Source organism: Amblyomma americanum, chromosome 1, assembly GCF_052857255.1.
Source record: "Amblyomma americanum isolate KBUSLIRL-KWMA chromosome 1, ASM5285725v1, whole genome shotgun sequence".
Classification (NCBI taxonomy): Eukaryota; Metazoa; Arthropoda; class Arachnida; order Ixodida; family Ixodidae; genus Amblyomma; species Amblyomma americanum.
Window position 1 is genome coordinate 304,354,322 of NC_135497.1, and position 20,923 is coordinate 304,375,244.

Genomic DNA, 20,923 nt, shown 5'->3' on the forward strand with positions numbered 1-20,923 from the left:
TATTTTGTACATGATCTGGGAATAACATTTCAAATAACAGGTGCATTATGAGAATATTACACACTGGGCTCTGATCAATGCAATAACATAAACATGTCACAAAGAAGTGTCATTTTCTGGTATGCAAGTTACTTGAAATGTCATTTCCAGTATGTGCAAGATAGAACATTCATGTGTAGTGAAGTCATTAGTTTGTGCTCTCTGTGACTTTGTGATCATTCATCATACTCATTCTATTCATGTAAGCTGTACAGCACATAAAATAACAAAGAGTAATCAAACAGCTGCAGTTCTCGTTTCTTCAGAATATTGCACCTCAAGGCAGTACGCGGGCAAGGAATATGCACAGGCACAGGCTTCGAGTATAGAAGAATGTCAAGGAATCAATCACTTGTTTTGCCCTCAGCCATATTTTATTGCCCAGTAGCCATAATGATCAGCGTCTGTTGCTGTGCATTCTTTTACTCCAGGTCCTCGGAGGCCTGTGAATATAACAGTGCATTGTGTTGAACAGTAGTAATGACACAGCAGGAAATATGGACAAAAAACGGGTGCACAAGAATATGCAAAAGCTAATGTTTCATCCAACTGGCTTAGTGTCTTTTCTGAAAAGTAATGAGGAAAAAGCATGCAGTAGAAGCCAAGTACACAAACGTGCATCCACTATAACCTTTAGCCTTACCAGAGGTAAGACTAAATCCAGACAGGGGTTTTAGAGTACAAAGATCACATGCAATAGCCTGAATGCTTAACATGAAGAAAGAAACCCAAGCGTCAGCAAACAAACACAAGGATGACAACCAAGAATTACAAGTACATATATGCACCATACTTTTGCAATGAAGTTATGTGCACAGCAATAGTGAATAATGTTGGCTGGCAACTGCATTCGAATAAAACTCAAGAATGAAATGGCAAATACCTTCTCAAAGCAGGCCCTCCATCCACTAGCATCAACATAGTCTCATGACATGGGTGTTACCCCATTTGCACCAGCTAGTGTGACGTCGTAGATAAAAGGGGATTAACCACTGTGGCATGATAATCGATCCCCGCCTTTGGATGGAGGGACATCTGTCACTTCGTTCTTAAGCCGTATCCAAAAATACTGCAGTGGGACAGTGGTGCCAATCACAGCAGGCTTTCAGCAGGAATGAGCATATGTATATCACCATATTGGGTGACGTATGCTGACTTCAGCAGGGTGGTTGGTGCATGCAGGTATGAAGTAGCAGGTATGACAAAGTGCGATCAGAGCCAGTTGTGGTGTATTGAAAAAGACAGAAGACACCTTATGGCAAAGAGTGAGGGAGGATATTTGGTTTTTTCATGTCTATAATGTTTGCAGTAAGCAGGCAGGGTGAAATGCATTGAGCAGGTGTGCACATTCTTGAGGGAATATATAAGGAGACCAGCCATGGCCCACATAGGACAAGGATATCATAGATTAAGCCCGATATAGCTGGCCTTTTCAGTTTCACTGGAAAAATTGTGTAATAAATGCAGCAACATGCAACCAGATTTTCATGTTAGGTAGTCAATATTAGACTTCCATGAATTTTTTTTAAAGGTTGTAATATCTATGTCAAAGTACTTGTATGCTAGGGAGAAGCCAAGGTGACTATATTTTGAAAATAATAGGGGCAGGGTGACTGGTTATGAGAAATGCTCAAATTTATAAAGTAAAGCTCCACACTGTAGCGAAACCATTACACAGTGTTACTGAATTTAGTCTGAAGTGATGCAATGTCACAACTATCAGAACAATTAGCAGCAAAAAATAGTAGTACTAGAAACAACACTGAATGAACTGCTAATGCAGGTCAGAAACAATAAACATGCTAAAGCACATTATTGATGCATGCCTGAAAGGGTGGGAAAACCATGAGCTGGTTGCATTAGCAGTCATATGTTGTGTAGTTAAAAATGAAGTCCGTGATCCTGTAGAGAACCAAGTAGTCAATGTTGCGGTGCCTTAGTTTTATTATAGAAACCTGGAGCTTAACAGTGAGAAATGTCTTGAAGACATCTAAGAACAAAGCTCTTTCCAAACCCAGAAGCTCCAAATGTATGTTAATCATTGTTGAACATTAGAAATTGTTTTTCATGAAAGAATTTACGGAATCAAAGTTGGGACAAGTGGGAAAACAGGTTTAAATGAAGCGAGTCAATGAGGCCAAAGAAAAGTGATTGAATTTTTTGTGTTATGTAAGGAAGAAAGACGCGGCAGTAGTTGGTAATTGGCGTGTAATTAATGAAGAACTAGAAAATATTCGGTGAAAGCTATTTGCTTTCCGTAGTCATGACTATAACTACCTAAAAATGAAGTACGAAAAACAGTTTCATACCAGCTGTCTGTCTTCATGACGCAAAATGCATCTACTGAGTGGCAAGATGCATGAGACTATTGTTTCTCTGAACATGCTCTCCAAAATATCTGAAATGGAACAGCAAAGAAGAATGGTCATGCCCTGCTGCATTATACGAGGTTTACAACCAGCAACTCTCATTGTATACATAAGATGTAAACCCTTGCTGGGGCACACAATCAGTAGCAAGAATTTTCACACCACAACTTTCATTCTATGCACTGTAATAAAATAGAAAATTTCAGAAAAAGCAGTCAAAGCCACGAGCTGAAACAAAAAAATTATTCAATAGCCAATTATCCTTTGAAATGTGCTACTGAAACAAAAGGAAATTACAAGAAGCGAGAATAGAGCAAGTTCCCACAAAAAAACACAATTCCGGGTACAAAAAATGCAGAGTTAGACACAACGGCTTGACTAAACGAAGGCAGATAAGAGCGTATTTGGCGCTGTTAGCAAATTTTACAGCAACACAAGATCTGCAAAAACTCTGTCTTCTTGAGCCGCCGGAGACAGGAAACTGTCCCCCCCCCCCCTTCCCCTGTAGTAAAGGCCATAGCATGCCGGACGGCCGGAATATGCAGTGGAATGTGCGCCATCAAAGTGCAGGCTATTCCAACAATTGTTAGAGGGCACAGCTAACTGTCAACAACTTTGCCTTACAACTGAGCACTGAAGTCTCATGCGTGCAGGCTGTTAAGGCAGAGAAGTGGCACAGAGCGCAGCCATTCCCGCGAAACTACTTCGGGGACATATCGAGCCACAACACCACAGATTTTAAATCCATGCCTGCACTCCATGAACTGATAAACCGGATGATGAAATTGCCAGCATGAAAATTGCACAATGCCACAAACGAACACTGACACTTTGTTTGACAGAACAGTGTCAAACACTCACCATTATTGCTGTTATCCGCGTAATCCTCCAGTACTTCCACCAGTGAGGGCTCAGGACTGTGTACAACATGCACAGCAAGCTTGCCGCCACAACGAAGAAAATGTGAGCACGCGAAACAAGAAATAAAAACTCGCGAAGAAACGCTGAAAGAATTCACGAAAACGTTGCGGGTCGTGGACGCAACAAACTGGTAATGGCGCTTGGATTGGGTTGGATGTGAAGCTAGCGTCGCGGCTAATGACGGTGCCCATGGCCGTTAGGCTGCCCAGTATCAAGAGAGTTCTAATTATTGTTCTGGTTTTGAAATCGCGTCGTTTGTGGCAGTTGGTCTAACTTGAGCAATTTCTTTAAATAATCATACCGTACATGCATTCGCACGTATAAAATAAAATCAGGGCGTGCAATAGTCGACTGCTTGAAATAATTAGTTCCTGAAAATGTAAGACTGCGAAAGCAGGAATGATTAAAATCTAGAGGTAGCATAATTTCAGCATTTTCATGCCTTCAAAAACAAAGATATCTTGTTCTGGTAAGTTGTTAGCACACTTTCCAAAACTTTCAATGTGCTGAAAGAACATCATGCATATTCGAATATCCTCTGAATATCCACTAACTGATATCTGAATGCTATATATAGTCCCCTCAACATGCAGAGGATATCGATACATGGACATTGGACGTTAGGACCATTTGTGGACATCCTCTGCATATTCATGGTTTACTGGGTAGACTCGATCCTTCGTCTGTTCACTCCATGCAGTGAATCCACGCTGTTAGACGGGCTAATTCAATTCCGGAGAGTACGCGCGCATGCATATGTGTGCGGCGCAGTGGTTACACGGTCGGGCGAACTATGTGCTACGCATATGCACCTTCCCTCACTTTTTCAGTCACCTATTCACTGCCCTACCGGATACCAACCAAAGCCGACATGGAACAGATAGATGTAATATTAAGGAAGGCATATAAGACCGCCCTGCATCTACCTAGGAACACACCGAACGAGAAACTACTCCAGCTAGGGATTAGTAACACCTTCCAAGAGCTGAGGGAGGCCCAAATCAGGGCACAGTATACGAGACTCCGAGGCACGCCAACAGGCCGGGAACTGCTGAAAAGAATAGGGGTGGAAACACAAGAGCGCCTTGACAGCTAGGTACAGGGACGTCCCGGATGGAATTAGAAAAGCCATTCGGGTCGCACCCCTGCCCAGGAACATGGATCCGAACCTGCACGAAGGAAGACGGAAAACAAGAGCCGAGTATACCGAGCGAGGCTTAGCCAATCTGGAAAACACGGTCTTCACGGACACGGCGCTGTACCTGGTGGATAGGAAGCACACGGCCGCGGCTGTAGTAGTCGACCACCAGGGAGAACTGATCACCTGTGCAGCGGCAGAGGCTGCGGACGCAACAGAAGCCGAGGAGGTTGCCATAGCTCTAGCGGTCGCTTGCGGCTCCCAGGGAAACAAATCTCTAAACATACTTACAGACTCTAAAGAGGCATGTAGGAACTACACTAGGGGAAGGATAGGTGCCGCAGCCATGAACATACTCAGAAAAGCGCGTGTCTCGGACACAAAACACATACACAGCCTGGTTTGGATACCCGGACATGCAGGTATTAAGGGAAATGAAAGAGCGGACGGACATACTCGAGCGATGAGTTTCCGAGCGGGATTACCGGACGACTTTTGCACCCGAGCCTGCGACGGGGGGTATGCAGAGCACCTGGCCCTATACAGGGGCTTAAGGTATAAATATCCTCCGCCACACAAGGCACTAACAAAGGAAGAGGCTACCGGGTGGCGCAGACTGCAGACGGGTATTTTTCCAAATTTACACATACTAAACAAGATGTTTCCGACATGCCCGTGGTGCGGGGCGGTACCAACGCTGTACCACATCACACGGGAGTGTGAGCGAAACAAAATTCCACCAACACAAACACACAAGTGCGGAGCAATGGGAGAGCCGGCTCGTCAGCAGCGAGCTCACGGTCCAAAGGACCCTGGTGCAGCACGCTTACGAGGCAGCACGGCTCAGCGGAGCCCTGGAATGAGGGCCCGACCTTGCGAAGACGGGATCCGGGGTCGCCTGATATGAAGACGACGCGGATCCTGCTGCCGCCGAACTACGCAAATGTTCAATAAAAGTTTTTCACTCACTCAGCAAGGTGCATGCAGACGCTGCATGCATGCTCGTCCCGATCGAGCAAAGCACGCAGACGCGCGCACAGATTTTCATTCAGGGATGAGAAATTCGCGCATCATTTTAGTCGGGGATTCTATTAAATGCAGCGCTCAGCTTACTGCTCGGCAAGAGCGCAACGAATGCACATCTGCTCGGGCTACACGACACCGCAACTCTACTTTTCCCCCGGAGATAACGCCGCGGCGCGACGTTTCGATCGAAAGAATTTTCACGATGCTGGAAAGCGCTCTACATTCGCGCTGTCGAAGCCGTGCAGTGCGCGAGTACATCGAAGTCACCCCGATGCGATCGATGCAGAGCCGCACGTCTTTTCAGTTTCAGCATGTTCCTTTTAGCCATTTATTACTCCCTCTGCTGTGTTGTTGTCCAACATGCATAACAAATCATATCTTTCGGTGTGATGACAACCTCGAAACTGAGTGCACTTATTTTTAAGGCATATATTGGTTAGAGTATCTCGAAGCTATGATGTAATGTCTGGAACAGTGACTGACATCAGAATGCAAATGAACCACCAGCGGAGTTCAAACCTACTGGTATGAAAATTGTCAAAAGAAATACGAAAGGTCTGTTTTTAGTCACGCTAACGATGCTAGCGGTGTTGGCATGTGACGGCTGCTGCGGTGTGTCGTTGGTGTTGTCTTCATGGGGTAAAAGGCGCATACCTCGCCGCGCTCTTTACTATATAGCCTTGTCATCGCTGTGGTTGCCTTCGCGCATGGAGGAAGGAAAATGCTTTCACGTATGCGCAGGGTATGATCACTACTACTCACCACCGTGATAATCACAAAACAAAACGTCAGCTCAGTTCATACTTGCTGGTACTGAAATGGTCAAAACCAATAAAATAATCATTTCGTTATAGCTACGTTCAAGTCACGCTAGTGATGCTAGCGACTGAAACTTGTGTCGGCTGCTGCGGTCTACGCACTGCGAGCCTTGCTAGCTGTTGTAGGGAGTAGCCACGTGCAGTGGCTTTAGTCTGCCGTTCGCGCGGAGCTCTCTACGGAACCGGCTGGCCGCGCCTCGGATGAATGCGCAGGGTGCGCTGCACACATTCGGAACGTCGTGCCTGCAGGGGCGGTCGTGCCGTGGGTGCGGAAGTGGTGCGCGCTGCTTCTTGGTCGCGAGCCCATAATACTGGTGTTTTTTTTTTGCCAAATCCATGAACGCTGACTCGCGTGTGTGTTCTTATGGATGTGTGATCGCGTCATGTCTAGACAACGTGACAAGCGCCACATCTTGCCAGCTCAATTCGCCACCTGCACTTTCCTTCAGACTTCCACCATCTAGTTAAAAATGTGCGAAATGCATTTGTAGGCAAACGGTTTAACGCACCTAAGGGTCGGGTGCACGCTCAAACCAATCCGAGAAGCTTGGAAAATGGACAGCCAGAGTGTTTCGCTTAAAGCCATGCCGAAGATATATCAGCATGCACTGGAATCCCAATTATTTTGAGAAAATGAGAGTTGCTCCTGCGTTCCAGCTAATTGGTGATGCTATAATTAGAGGTCTTTTTATTTATTGCACCCAGTTAGGACGCTCTTGTGATTTCGTGGAAGGCATGCAATGAATATTTTGCAAAAAGAATGAATAAGCTTATCAAGATAATGACTGCGCGTGTGCCAAAAGCAGCGTTATACCCGCAGTCACCAAACTTTTTATTTTAAAGGAGTTCCTTGAACACCTCGCAAAGTGGGAAATTCATGCAAAGGACACAATCAGCGGGTTTTTGAGCAACAGAACAGCAGAGGGACTCCGTGTTTCAATTCAGAGCACACTTAATTTAGTTGCATATCTCAGCACACTTCGTTTTAAGTATGTGATGACTGTAAACTTGAGCCAAGACAGACTTCAAAGCGTATTTAGCATTGTTCGGCAATCATCAGGATCTATGACCATCGGAATGCCGCTCAGTTTTTGGTTACTGTTAATGCATTCACATTCTACAATATTGCGAAACTACCACCATCGGGAAACTGTGCTCCAGAAGTGATCACTTCCTTTGTTTCGGTGCCTAAGAAACAGCCGTGCAGCGAGAATATGCTGCCTATACTTGACAGACTAATTGATAAAGGAGCGCTCATGATGCAAAAACTGCATTGGTCTCTTGTGCTCCATGTACAATACCTCTGACGACAGTGCCTGTATGACAGGAAAAAGCCACAAGATGTTAATTTATTATATCTCGGACTAGTTGAAGCACTGAAAAAAAAAAGCCAATGCATAGACTGCGTCAGTCTTGACGACTTAAAAAGCAGTGACTATACAGAAAGTGATCGGGTTGCAGCTTTCACTGCAAAATTTGATAATGATGGCTTACTGTATACGTCTGGCCCCTTGAATAACATAATTATCACCGTACTTGAAGACAGCTTCACCACTTATTTTAGTCTGAACAAGATGCACGAGGAGAGCATAGTTGACTTCGCTGATTTTTTTAACACATGTACATTTTACGCCTCTGGCCTGTGTGAAACATGGAGGTGAAATTGTTAATGACATAATCAAATTCTATATTCTGCTTCGCCTGCGCTTCTACATGAAGTCAATCAATGTTGAGAGGGCTGCCAAGAAAGAGCAGCCGAAGCAGTTAAAGATGAGAAGATGCCAGTAGGGGGTGCAAACAAAACTGTGGGCAGCCTGAGTGCAAATTAAAAAAAAAAGTGATGGAAATAAATGTGTACTGATTTTTATTTTGTGCTATACATTACTGATCCTTGGGTATCATTTCTCTGACAGTACGTGTGACCTACATAGCATGGGCTAATAATGTTATTTTACCAAGCACGAGATTCTAAGAACTACTTAGAATGCATGCTTGTGTTCATTACAATTCTGTAACTCGGTTGCCTAAGCACTAAGTAATGCGTTCCTGCAGTTTGTCTAAAGCACGTTTACAGGACTCAGGTTCTCATCTTGCATGTTTTAATTGTGCGTTCATCTAGAAGTTTTCAGTGTTCAGTCTTTATTGCTTCAGAGCTCGTAGATATTGAGATCGGATCAATAATATGAATGAAAATGCCGCTGTCAATAGCGCTCTGTTGCGCGCACACACGGTCATGGGGTTTAGAATCGTGGGTAATGTTCTTGATGCAAGGATATTTTTATTTAAATTCCTCATAAGACGGTATATAATACGGCATGGCAGCAGTATTCAGAAAGGAGAATTGGGTGTAGAAATAAGCGGATTCGTTTCGCCTTCGACTCTGGAGTACGCGCACAAAAATTTGTACGAAAAAAAAGCGGATTCGTTTCGCCTTCGACTCTGGAGTACGCGCACAAAAATTTGTACGAAAAAAAAGATAAATTGTTTGCGTCGCTACGCCGATGACAGAACTGCGCATTGAAAAACAACGGCTAAGCTGAAATTAAAAAAAAAATCAGTGCAATCGCATGCGGAAGTCATCTGAAAACACGCAGGGAATTCGATCGTTACGCGGGACGAAACGCGCGCGTCTACCGAAGACGCCGTGGCTGGCAAGGCACGATGGATGGATGGATGGATGGATGGATACGGCTGAACCCTTTACATCGGGCGGTGGCTCAAGCCACCTAGCCATGCCTTGTGAAATTTTACTCCTATCTTGCTTTTAGCCCCCAATCAGATAACCTTCGCTTGGTTACTTCTAACCTCTTAAAATCCACTTTCCCTTCACTATCCCTAAACCCCAAGCCTTGGGTAAGTCAGCCCCGCTGCCTTCCACTGTAGGGTGAAGCCCTTTACAAAAAAGTATCAAGTGTTCAGCCGTTTCCTCCTCCTCTCCGCACGCAATGCACAAAGTGTCTATCTCCTGGTACCTGACTCTATACGTCTTAGTCCGCAAAACTCCAGTCCTGGCCTCAAACAACAAAGAGCTTCCCCTACAATTATCATTTTATAGCTAGGCGTCTGCGTGGCTTGGCTTGGCTGCGGGCGGCGGCCCACGTGCGGCTCGCGCGTGTCTCGTGCTCGTGCCGGCATTCTCTGGGCTGGAATAGAACTGTTCGGTTGGCGTCTCAACGCTCTCGTTTTTCCTCAACCCAATATGTTGTCAGAAGTAACGGAATTCCCACAGTAAGCCCAGCCAGGGCTGCTTCCTCTTGCTCGGATACGCATCAACGGTGGCAAACGCCACAGCAGCGTCTATGGCCTGGACTACGCGGCGAGTACATGGCGTCCTTCGTCATTCAACCGCCCGAGGCCTTCTGCTTCACGATTCCTGCCGACTGGCCGAAATGGAGGAAGCGGTTCGAGCGTTTCTGCACGGATTCCGGTCTCTGCGACAAATCAGGGTCACATCAGGTCGACACGCTCCTTTACTTGATGGGCGACCAGCCTGCAGGCCGAGGACGTCTTCGCAACCTTCAAACTCTCCGGTGAGAACGCTCAGAACTTGGAAGTCGTCCTAAAGCAGTTCGACAGCTACTTCATACCGCGGCGCAACGTCATTTTTGAACGGGCACGCTTCAACACGAGGGTCCAAAACGACGGCGAATCCGTGGAAGACTTCATAACTGCGCTTCACACGCTTTCCAACCATTGTGAGTACGGCACCCTCCGAGAGGAACTGTTTCGAGACAGACTGGTCGTCGGCATTCAAGACCAGAAATTGTCAGCGAGACTGCAACTAGACGCTGATCTTACTCTTCAGAAGGCGCTTGAGAGTATCAGGCAGGTCGAAAGCGTTCGTCAGCAGCAAGCGGCGCTTCACCCCGAAACGCTGACCGTCAACAAAGTTGCATCAGGCAAACAGCAAATCAGGCACTCCACGAACGCTGCTCTCGTCAACGACAGCCGAGAGCACTTTGAATTAAGGCCACATCTGCGTCCAGCTCATAGCGTTCCGTCATCGTGTCATTGGGGTGGGAAAGAACGACACCCGCGTTCACTGTGCCCAGCGCGGACGCAGGTATGCTGGGGCTGCCACAAAAAGGGGCACTACGCGTCTGTCTGCATGTCACGCCGGGTTGAAATCGTTGAAGCATCAGAACCCGATAGCCAAGGGGGATTTCTCGGAATCGTCTCGTCCTTCGATACGTGGACATGGGAGACAACCATCCTCGTGCAAGGCCAACCTGTCAAATTCAAGATCGACACAGGTGCCGACAAATCTACCCACCTACGACTTTCAGCATGCTCCGACATCAGCCTCCATTGTCTGTAGCTCCTCGGAACTCCTCGGAAGCTCTACGGTCCTGATGGGAGACCTCTCGCAGCCAAGGGCGTAGCACGTCTTCAACTGGCCTACCGTGAACGTGGAACGCTTCAAGACGTCTACGTGCTGGAGGATGTCCACACTCCCTTACTTGGCAAGCCCGCCATCAGAGACTTGAATGTGCTAACCTTCGTCAGCGCTGTCGTAAAGAAGGTGAGCCCAAGTGACGAATTTCCTTCGTTGTTTCAAGGCCTCGGCAAGCTACAAAGAGAACACCACATTCGCCTGCGCGAAGGTGCGAAACCATTTGCTTTGTACATTACTGTAGTACAATTCTGAGACCTTGGCGAGTGACATCAGAAGTCCCCGTTGTGACGGTGATAGACTACAGCTTAAATCAGTGCAAATTATATGTCATGGTCGCTTCAAAAGAAAGAGTGGAAATGCGGCAATGTTTTGTCATCTCAAACCCGTTTCTCTTGCAGAAACAGAAGAAGAAATGAAAAGCTACACTTCTGAAAAGGTGCACACAAGAGCTGTGCTTCCCACCTGCACTAAAAGGAAGGGAAAAGACAAGGAGAAGGTATTGTGACTGCAGCATGTTTACCACAGATGTTTCATTTATACCTTAGTACCTCATTGGCTGGAGGCTTCACTTCAACAGACAACTGGATTTCTGGCTGGGAGTAGGGGTGGCAGTAGCACTGCTTTTGGAGTAAAATGTCCATTATGTGCTTGTGCTTATTGATACTAGAACACTTGCGATTAAGGTGTTTTCCAAACTCTCCAGCGTAGGCGCCTTCTCCTCGCCAATACCCTTGCTACAAACAAGCTGCTTTAGTCGAAGTGCTCGCAGCAACTGGTGGTGGGTTGGCCTCCTCATTATTGTCTTCGCCAGATTCCTGACATTAATACAGTGTTTCTACTTTGCACACAATTTTTTTCCTTAGTGCTTATTGCTGTCTGACAATGCTGTCATTCGCTACACTAGCAAAGTCATCCCATAGTAGAGTGGCAAGCTGGGCTAGTTGGTGTTCATGAATGTTCTCCTTTGGAATGGGGTAACTGCGCTAAACACGGGTAACAGATGCAGAAGTGGACAGGACACGCGCAGACTCGCAGCTGAACTTTAGTAGATAAAAGGTGACATATATAGGAGGTATTCACATGACGTCATCCACAAGGGGCGCTAGTGGCCGGCGCGGCATTCGCCATGTTGGTGGTCGCGCCAGCGGCAGCCGCAGCATTTACTCCGCTTCTGATGTGTGTAATGTGAGTGTATTTAGCGTCTCGCCGCAGATCATTTCTGTCCGACCCGTAACACCGTGTGACTGAGTGGATATGCCGTGAACTGCGCGAAACAGAAAGAGCGGGCACGCTGAAAATGTTACATTTTGTGAAAACGTCGATCCGTAGGAATGTGCAGGTGCCGGCGTGGTGTGCGACGTACTACAAGACGGCTGCCGTGCGTTGGATTCACCGATATTGAGGTCCGCCTTGTGCACGGCGTAAGTTTGCCGGCAGGCCGAGGAATTAAAGCATGCAAATCTATGAGAGGGTGCAATTGCTTGACAAGCGGTCGACCCCACATCCGTGCTGAGGGTGCCGACGGCCGAAGTGCCGTTTTTCACCTAGGTGAGTAGTTAAACGTGTCTGTTCGTTTAGCTAGCTTAACTTGTCATCTCTGTCTGCTGAAAGTGACGTGTTACTACTGAATGTAGCGGAATCGCTGCACATCGCGCTGCTGCGAACCGGCCTACAGATTCCAGGTCTTGTGCACTGGAAGCAACGCTACGTTTCTACAGCCAAACCTGCAAAACATTCTTGCTGTCTGCCATTCGTGCTGCGAGTGTGACAGTAGTTGCTCGACCATTTTGTCGCGTAAACAAAGCAGCTATGACACAGTCTTTTTGCTGAAACAATGAGGCTTCGGCAGTTCGCGGACTACAGCCGCTGGAAATACGAGTTTCTGCAGCGTCCGTTTAGGAATATGGGCAATTAATCATGTGCTGTGTTATCCACTATGTGTCCTGCATGAGTAGCTGGCAATTAGGAACTGATATTAAAAGCTGCAAGTCGTTTACATTCTTGCGTGCAATGCAGCCGGCCAGTTTTGCTGCCGAGTTGCTGCACGCAGCTCAGTTAAATTACGGCACAGAATTCTGCTGCAAACTTTATGCACAATAAGTGTTCCACAAACAAAATTGGACGTTGACGGATTTAACAACGTGCAAAGATGTTACGGATCACTAACAATATAGGCCGGATACCTCACGGCGTACTGTGACACTGCGCGAGCTTTCGTGAAACGACTGCAAACATGGCGCGTTTGCGCGGTGACGCTCGCGCCGTCTGGTAGCGCGGCCTCAGTGAATACCTCCTATACTGTGAACAAAAAACATGTACTCAAGGCTATCGATTTTCTGCGGGAAACGAACAAGGCGGGCTGATGGCATTGAGGCTTTCGGAGACTGTGGCGGCGCTGGGGTATAGAGGCGGCATTAGAACAATGTGATCGGGACGAATAGGCTTGGCACGTCCAATGCAATCACGATGGTGCAAAGTGAGTGAGCAGAAAGAGCCCTTGCTGATGGCTAGTTCGGCATGGCCACTTTGAACTATAAGGAGGATGAAGGGCAGAGAAAGATATCTTCAATCTTCAAGAGACTAAAAGAGAAGACTGTGAAGGTGACTGTACACTTGGGAAAAGAGGCGCAGATGATAGAAACAAGGGCACAAGGCGAAGGTGGGATAACGGTAGCTTGCACAATGTGACATTTAGCGGGCCCCAGTGGCGAAGCATTCTGGAACAAGCAACAGAAGGGGCTGAGGACACTGGGCCAGAGCTGGTGCTGCCGGCGTCTGTCACAGAGGTAGGGAGCCGGCGGTGACGAGCTGCTGGTTGTACAGATAGGATTGAAACCCACGGCCTCCTCCAAGTGTACTGCGGGATTTGAAACGCAGGCATCAGAAATGGAGCAGTGGTTTACCGGTTTGGCAGCTTGTAGTCTGCCGGGCAGCCACACTTCTCTTCGTCTGCCTCTAGCCATTTGGCTCAACTTCTTCACTATATAATAAAGTTCAGCTGTGAGTCTGTGTGCATCCTGTCCACTTCTGCTTCTGTTCGTGTCTTGTAGTGCAGTTACCCCATCCCCAACAGGAAAACAGAGAACATTTACTAAATTTGAATCGGTGCAAAAGTGCGGACTTGTGCTAGATAGAAGACGACGATGAGCGGGCAGTACCGCAGGACAGAGCGCTTTTGCTAGGCCAGCTGTGAACAGACAATGAACAATTTCACTTAGGGTTTGTACCCATTAGATTAGTGCATATGCACTAAAAGTCACTCCAAGGCGACACCATGTCTGGCCAGATGTGCATCAATGACACGTTGCCACAAATCTACGTGCTTCCGATAACATGGGTGTTCGACAGCGTCTTCCATCATTCCCAGCTCCATAAACCCTGCCTTATGGAAGTAATTCTTGGTGCACTTCTCAGTCAATTTCTTCCGTGTGACCTTTTTCTCGGTGGGTAACAGAAAGATCTGAACTGGGATGCTGGCACTTACTCTGTCATTTACTATCTGCATATGCTGGTGACTCGCTGTCCACGTGCTGCCCATACCACACCTTGAGCGCATGAATTATGTCCATGTAAAGGGGCTGGTCTTGCTAATCACATTAGGCGACTGAAGAGCGTGGTCCTTGCAGACAGGGAAGGCAGTGCATCACCGCATGGTTGCCAGGCACAAGTAGGCAGAGCTGCAATAAATAATTTTCCAAGAGCAGGCATCCAATAAACTTAAATTGCAATAATACTAGCAAGTGTCAGCAGACTGGGCACAGATATATTGCAGTGGTTCGTGAGATCTGGACAGTAGGAAAGATAATGCTCTTGGAGTTGCGTTGAGTGTGTAATTTCTGCTTTGCTGCACAAGTTTTTTTCTGGTTCTTTTAATGGTAACAAACGTGCGTGGCAAGCCACAATTGTACTGATGCAAGTTTCTGAAGCAGGACAGTTTTACATGACTTCTCATTCTTGGTTTCTTTCGTTCTCATTTACTCCTATATTCTTTCTAGAATGTTTCTTTTACCCTCATATCTTGGTGCAGTAAAGACAATTATAAATATATGACTCCTTATTTGGTAGCTGAAGCATTTGACATGGAAATGTGTGTGTTGCAGGTCTCTCAGCAAGCGCTTCCTCAAGCACTGGGTCCAGTAACAGCTTCCTAGACCGTCGTGGAGAGCACATTTGCTTGTGATGCATACTTTGCATTTAATGTTAACAGTAGTGCTTAAGTCAGTGACAATGCTTTTAAGCTTGGGCAAGCTGCTTGGCGAAATTGCATGTAGGTGTCATGGTGCGCATAGCTGTAGTGCTTGAAGCCATCTGCTTTTTAGCAGTCCTTCCTTAATATGCTTTATGAAGTGGAAAAGTGCATCCTAAATTTACCCTTTTCACAGCACTGCCCCCAGCAATGCCCCCAGCACTGCCCCCAGCATTGCCCTCAGCAATGCCATCCATCAGAGGGGCGAGTGGCAGTGGGCTAGACTAGTTTGGTGAGCAATCCTTCTTGTGATGCGTGCCGTGTTTTACTTTTATTGTCACATCAGCCTAAGTGTTCACTCTCTGCAGGACAAAGGCTTTGTTCAGTGAGCTCTTGTTAACCTTGTCCTGTGCCACCTGAGTGCACTTTATCCCCTCAAGCTTCCTAATCTCGTCCTCGCCGATATTGTTTCGCCTATATATGAAGCCGGGCACTTTGAGCATGGGATTTTGTAAACGACACCTGGTTGTTTTTCTCTGGGGATGCAGTCTCTCGGTCGTGGTAAGAAGCGGCTTATTGTCAAAATAGGTTTGTGAGCCATGTAGATTCCATGCTTTCCGAGAATGCGTGCGGGTGCCTCGCTGGTTCCCCTCACATATGGAAGCACAACGCGCGCGCGTTTCGTTGTTTCATTGTTGGCTGGTCACCTTATCCTTCGAGCTTGACGGCGACCAACACGTTGAATAAAGCCACGTGTGTAGTCATTCTTCTGTAGGTCGGTGAAAAGGGCCGACGACACCGGCTTTTCTGCAACACGAGCTCCTTAATGCTGTCGCGTTAAAAACAAAAAAATTAACCTCGGTAGAACTACTGCTGAACCGTTAGCAAAACCTGTGGTGTATCGTGTAAGTAGACGTGTCTTGGCCTCTAACGTTGAGTGTGTTCCACACACTAGATAGGCAACGCGCCCACCCTGCCAGCTGCCGGTTAAATTAACGGTTGAATGCGAGAGCTTGGTAGCCAAATGAACTCGACGGGGCTTGGCCTGTAACGTTCACTGCGTTCCGCACACTAGATAGGCAACGCGCTCAGCCTGGCAGGTGGTGGTTAAATTAATGGTTGAATGCGAGAGCTTGGTCACCCAATGAGCTCTACGCGGCTTTGCCTCTAACGTTCAGTGTGTTCCGCACACTAGATATGCAACGAGCCCTCATTTCGTTTCTTCTGCTAGGGACCCTCTTGAGGAATCGCATGGCGTTAGCCGTCTTGTGCTTTAATTTAGTGATCGTTTCGCCGTTGGCCTCGATTATCATGCCGAGCCTAATTCTATGCACTATTGGGATGGTTGCTCTGTTGCTCGTGTGTAGTCTGATCTCTTTGTATTCTCATCTGGTCGTTGCCGCATTCCGACTACCCCCGGGTGGTCTGCCCCTCTGTGTAGGGCGGTATAGTAGGAGTACCGACTTTTTCGGTGAACATCTTAATCCCGTACCCACAAGGTATTTCTCTATTGTCTCGATTGCTAGTTGCAGTGCTGTTGCGATGTGACCGTCGCTGTCTTCGTGCACCCAGAGGGCTATGTCGTCGGCATATATGGTGTCCCAGACGTTTTCGAGTTCTTGTAGCTTTTCTGCTAGCCCGATCGTGACCAGGTTGAAGAGCATGGGCGAGATGACAGAGCCTTGCGGCGTGCTGGTGCTTCCCAGCATTTGCTCTTCTAGCTGGAGGTCCCCTGCCTCTAAAACAGCTCGCCTGTCTGTCAAGAAATCTTTTACATAGTTGTACATGCGTACATTTAGGTTTTGCCGCGATATCTGGTATAAGATCACCGAGTAAGCGATTCTGTTGAACGCGCTTTCAAGGCCGAGGCCGAGAATTGCTCTGGTGCCTCTCGTCGTGCCGTCAAGCACCTGGTGCTTCAGTTGTATCATTGCGTCTTGCGTGGACATTTGTGGGCGGAATCCTATTATGGATGGTGGGTATGCCCCTTTCTGCTTTAAGTGGGCTTGCCAGTGGTTGAGAAGTGCATGCTCCAGGGTCTTGCCGACGCATGGCGTTAGAGATATGGGGCGAAGGTTGTCGAGGCTCGGCGCTTTTCCGGGTTTCGGGATTAGTATCATTCTCGCAGTTTTCCACTGTTGCAGGAGGCTGCAGCGCTGCCAGCAGTCATTGATGAAAGCCGTTAACTGTTCCACGGATCGGTCATCGAGGTTCTTCAGGGCGCGATTCGACATCCCATCAGGGCCCGCCGCCAATCTGCTGTGGAGGTTGTGCAGTGCCGTCCTGATGTCTTCTGCGCTTAAGTCCTTATCCAGTTCTGCGTTCGGATCCCCAATCCCCCTCATATGAGCCGTGTTGTGCGGTCGAAGTGTGCGGCAAGTACTTCACTCGTAACTGGACGGTCATTGCATCTTTACCGTGCTTCTCGAGCTCCTTGTGTAATAGACGTGAGAGGCAGTTCCTTTGGTGGGACTTGGTCATCGTTTCATCCAACAGATACCTGAGCAGATTCCACGATTTCCCGTTGTGTAGTTGGCCGTCGACTGCATTGCATAACTTGTCCCATTGCTGGTGGTTGAGCGTTCGGCAGTGCCCCTCAATGTTGTGGTTGATCTCCGCTATTTTCTTTCTGAGCTTCCGATTGGGTCTCTGTCCCTTCCACCTAGCCATGACCGCGTTCGCCTCGATGAGATGCGCCAGGTGGCTGTCCATGTTGTCAGTTTCAACCTCGGTTTCGACGGTCTTGGTTGACGCTTTGGCGCCTGCAACCAGCGAGCGGGTCCAGGCTTCGATGACCGTGATTGTATCTCCTGAAGACTGTTGGTCTCGTTTCTTTCTGAAATCTTCTTAATCGGTCCATTTGAATTTTCGCTTACTGCCCTGCGCCTTGTCCGGAGTGTATACGTGAATTTCGGCGATCATGTGGTTGCTCCCCAGGTCGGTCGACGTGTTTTTCCACATGGTGGCCGTTGCCCTGGCATTTCGGACGAACGTCAAGTCCGGGGACGTGTCCCTGGTAGTGGAGTATCTGATTCTAGTCGGGTGCGCCGGATCCATAAGTAACGTGAAGTCGAGTTCCTGCGCATCTTGCCCGAGTTGTCTTCTCTTGGTCGTGCTGTAGCTGTAATCCCATGCTGTGTCTGCCGCGTTGAAATCACCCCCTGCAATCAGCATCCGGGAACCGACAATCTTGAGCGTCTTCTGAAACAGCGCACGGAAGCGTTGGCGGTGTTTCGACGGATTGCTGTATACGCTCAGTATGAATGTACTTTGTTTCTTCTGCTTGGTGAGTATCGGTTCGATGAGAGCGTGTTCTATCTGGACGTCGCTTAGTTCGTGGTCAACGAATGCGAGACGTTTCCTAATGAGCGTGCATACACCCCTCCCCTCGATTTTGCTGCCGTGCGTTTTGTAGTCTGTTAAGGTAGCCGCGTTGGTGTTTCTTGGAGTAATATTACGTCCAGTTTACGTGTTGCGTGCCTGATGTGTTGCTGTAGAACCGCATTTTGCCGGCGAAGCCGCGGCGGTTCCACTGCCATATCACTATCCCTTGTTTATCGTTGGCCATGTTGATGCTGATGCAGGTTACCCAGCTGCCCTTGATGGTGGCTCGGTCCCGCATCACTGCTCGCCGGTGCGTGTCCGTGTTGCGGGAATACGAAGCGATTCATTATTATTTGCATGTTTCCTTCGAGGTTAGTGGTCCTGTTTGCGAGTCCGAGGACTGTTGCGTGTAGGGTCTCAATGGTGCATAGCATTTTCTTGATGTCTACCGCAGCGGTGGCCAAGTGGTTGAGCATCCGCCTCGCATGCGGGAGTTGCGGGATTCGATCCCCAGTGCCGCCGGGTACCCACCGGTGATACAATGGGTACAAGCTTTCCCCTGGTCTGGTGCTCGGCTTATTTAGAGTGAAATGCTTGGGAAATGGGTCTTTGACCCCACCATGAGAAATCGAAAATACCTTGTGCCATGGCAGTCTTTGGCCTCAGATGCCCTTGCGCCATAAAAATTCATCATCACTTCACATTTTCTTGATGTAATTTCCGCCCGCACCTGGCTCTCGAAACTGCCCTCGTGCTGTTGTTGTATCGCCCGTTTCTTCGGGACGGGCGCATCCGCGTCAGGAACGCTCGCCGGTACCTGCTGTTGTGCATTCTGTTTGCTTTGTTCCACCACGGCACGGTTGCGTCTGAGTTCTCGCATCTCTTGCATTAGCTTTTGTACTTGTTCGCGCATTACTGCGTTCTCTTTTCCATTTCTGCGTTCTCTTTCCTTAGCGCCTCTAAAATGCCATTATCGGCTTTTTGATTTTGCTCTGGGACTGTAGGTGCTGTTAAGACCCCCTCCCACGCGATGCCCCGGACAGTGTTCACCCAGCTCACCTTTTATCCGGGAGTTGGTGTCCTGGATCTCGATCTTGTCGGAGAGTGGCTGTGTCTTTGCCGGCTTCGGGACCGGGACAGGCCACGCGATCGCGATGTGGATCTGGGTCTGTGCAGCTGGATGGGCGGGAAGTCTTGCTGTGTCAGTTGGGCATGTGCGTTTTGGCGCTTCCATAGTCGCCTGCGAATCACGTACGGAGTCTTGTACCTTTCTTTGCAGGCCTTTTCGGCCGTCATGTGAGCACCGCCGCACAGGTTACACTTCGGCGAGCATTGGTGTCCCTGGTCTGGGTTGCGAACTCCACAACCCATGAAAATAGGTTGGCGGAATTTGGGCAAACGTCTATGTGGTGGCCGAGTTGTCCGCACTGGTAACATGTCAATTTGCTTGCGATACAACGTGCAACGGACGAGTGTTGCACCGTACCTGACGAGTCCGTCGAAGGCAATTACAACCGTGGTCGTAGTGCCTATGCGTTCGGCCGCCAGTGCCAGTGGGTTTCTAGGGTTTACGATGTTCTCATGCAGTGCTCGGGGTCCGTCCTCAATGGGGATGCCACGAATCACTCCCTTGGTTGAATTATCGGGTGCTGCTTTGTACGCGTTATCGTGCGATGTTCCTTGGATGTGAATTGGTCGCTTTTTGGGATAGCGGTCCGCGTTCGTTCGTTTCGGTGTGCTGACGACGACGATGTTCTGGTGTAAGTTCAGATAGACCGTGTGTTCCGCACTTTCGCCTCCCGTTATGCCGGTGGCCGCGAAGATTGTGGCGGTGACCGCCGGGGCACCGACCTTAACGACGTCGAGGCAACCTTTTGGCTGAACCACGATTTTGATTTCCTCCTTCGGTAGTCTGGGAATGCGTCCCGCTTTGATAACCTTTCCTTTGACATGCTTGGGTTTCGTACCTTGCTGGCCGATGCCAGGCATGTTCGTTCTTGCGTCGATGTCGTGCGTCGAATTCGCACTGCGATCTCGGGGTCTCGAACGCCGCGCTCCGGCGGTCTTCCATCCGGCTTCATTGGTAATTTCATCTTGCCCCTTCACTTGCACGTTCATCCTTGAGTCACTATCGTTGGCTTGTGCCGCATCGTTGGAAAGAGTCCGTATACGTGGAACTGTGTCCGTCGGTAGCGCGCGCGAGCTGTTGCGCCGGCTAGGCCTAGCGTCTGACGTACACGCCTAAACGTAGTGAGGCTAAGGCGTGGTCGGTGCGTAGAAAGTTCAATATCTCTGCAAGGAATGGTGGCCCACCTCAAAACTGGGTATCCGCCGATGCCTCTCGACTTCACCGATATGTTGGTGAAATATTGGCGGTGAAGTGCGATTGAAATCGCTGTGAAATCATGTGTTGAAGACAGCCGATGTGAACGCGTCCGCGCACCTTGGCGATCCCCCCACGAGCCAAGTATGATAGCAGATTTTCTACTACAGTGCCACGTGTCTTAATCATTTGAGGTATTAATAGCAATAACGCCTTCATTTAAGCCGTAAGATAATGTGAAATGCAGCCGCTTTTATGATAGTATGACCGAGAAGCTGCTGCAATGATTCCCCGTAACCAGCTTTGCTGATCAACTGCGCTGTTTTGTTGTTGTGTCTCAGTTTGAAAGATAATATTACCACTTCAAAGCGCTAATTAACTGC

General features: G+C 48.3%; 1 protein-coding gene and 1 long non-coding RNA gene across 6 annotated transcripts in view; one reads left to right on the forward strand and one right to left on the reverse strand.

Moving 5' to 3' along the window:
• Window positions 1-390: 390 nt before the first annotated feature.
• LOC144115313 (uncharacterized) lies at window positions 391-3,481 on the reverse strand. Its single transcript, XR_013311351.1, has 3 exons — window positions 3,270-3,481; window positions 2,349-2,437; window positions 391-482 (listed from the first exon to the last, which is right to left on the reverse strand). It is a non-coding gene; the product is annotated as an uncharacterized LOC144115313 (long non-coding RNA).
• Window positions 3,482-9,396: 5,915 nt separating this feature from the next.
• Window positions 9,397-20,923, forward strand: part of LOC144115314 (uncharacterized) — a 259,667-nt gene continuing 248,140 nt past the window's right edge. For 4 of the 5 annotated variants that reach the window (XR_013311352.1, XR_013311354.1, XR_013311355.1 and 1 more), the window contains exons 1-2: window positions 9,397-10,833; window positions 11,106-11,203. The gene's annotated coding sequence lies outside the window, so the exon portion shown is untranslated. Of the gene's footprint in view, window positions 10,916-11,105; window positions 11,204-20,923 lie in introns of all 5 variants that reach the window. The other variant, XR_013311356.1, reaches the window with a different exon arrangement.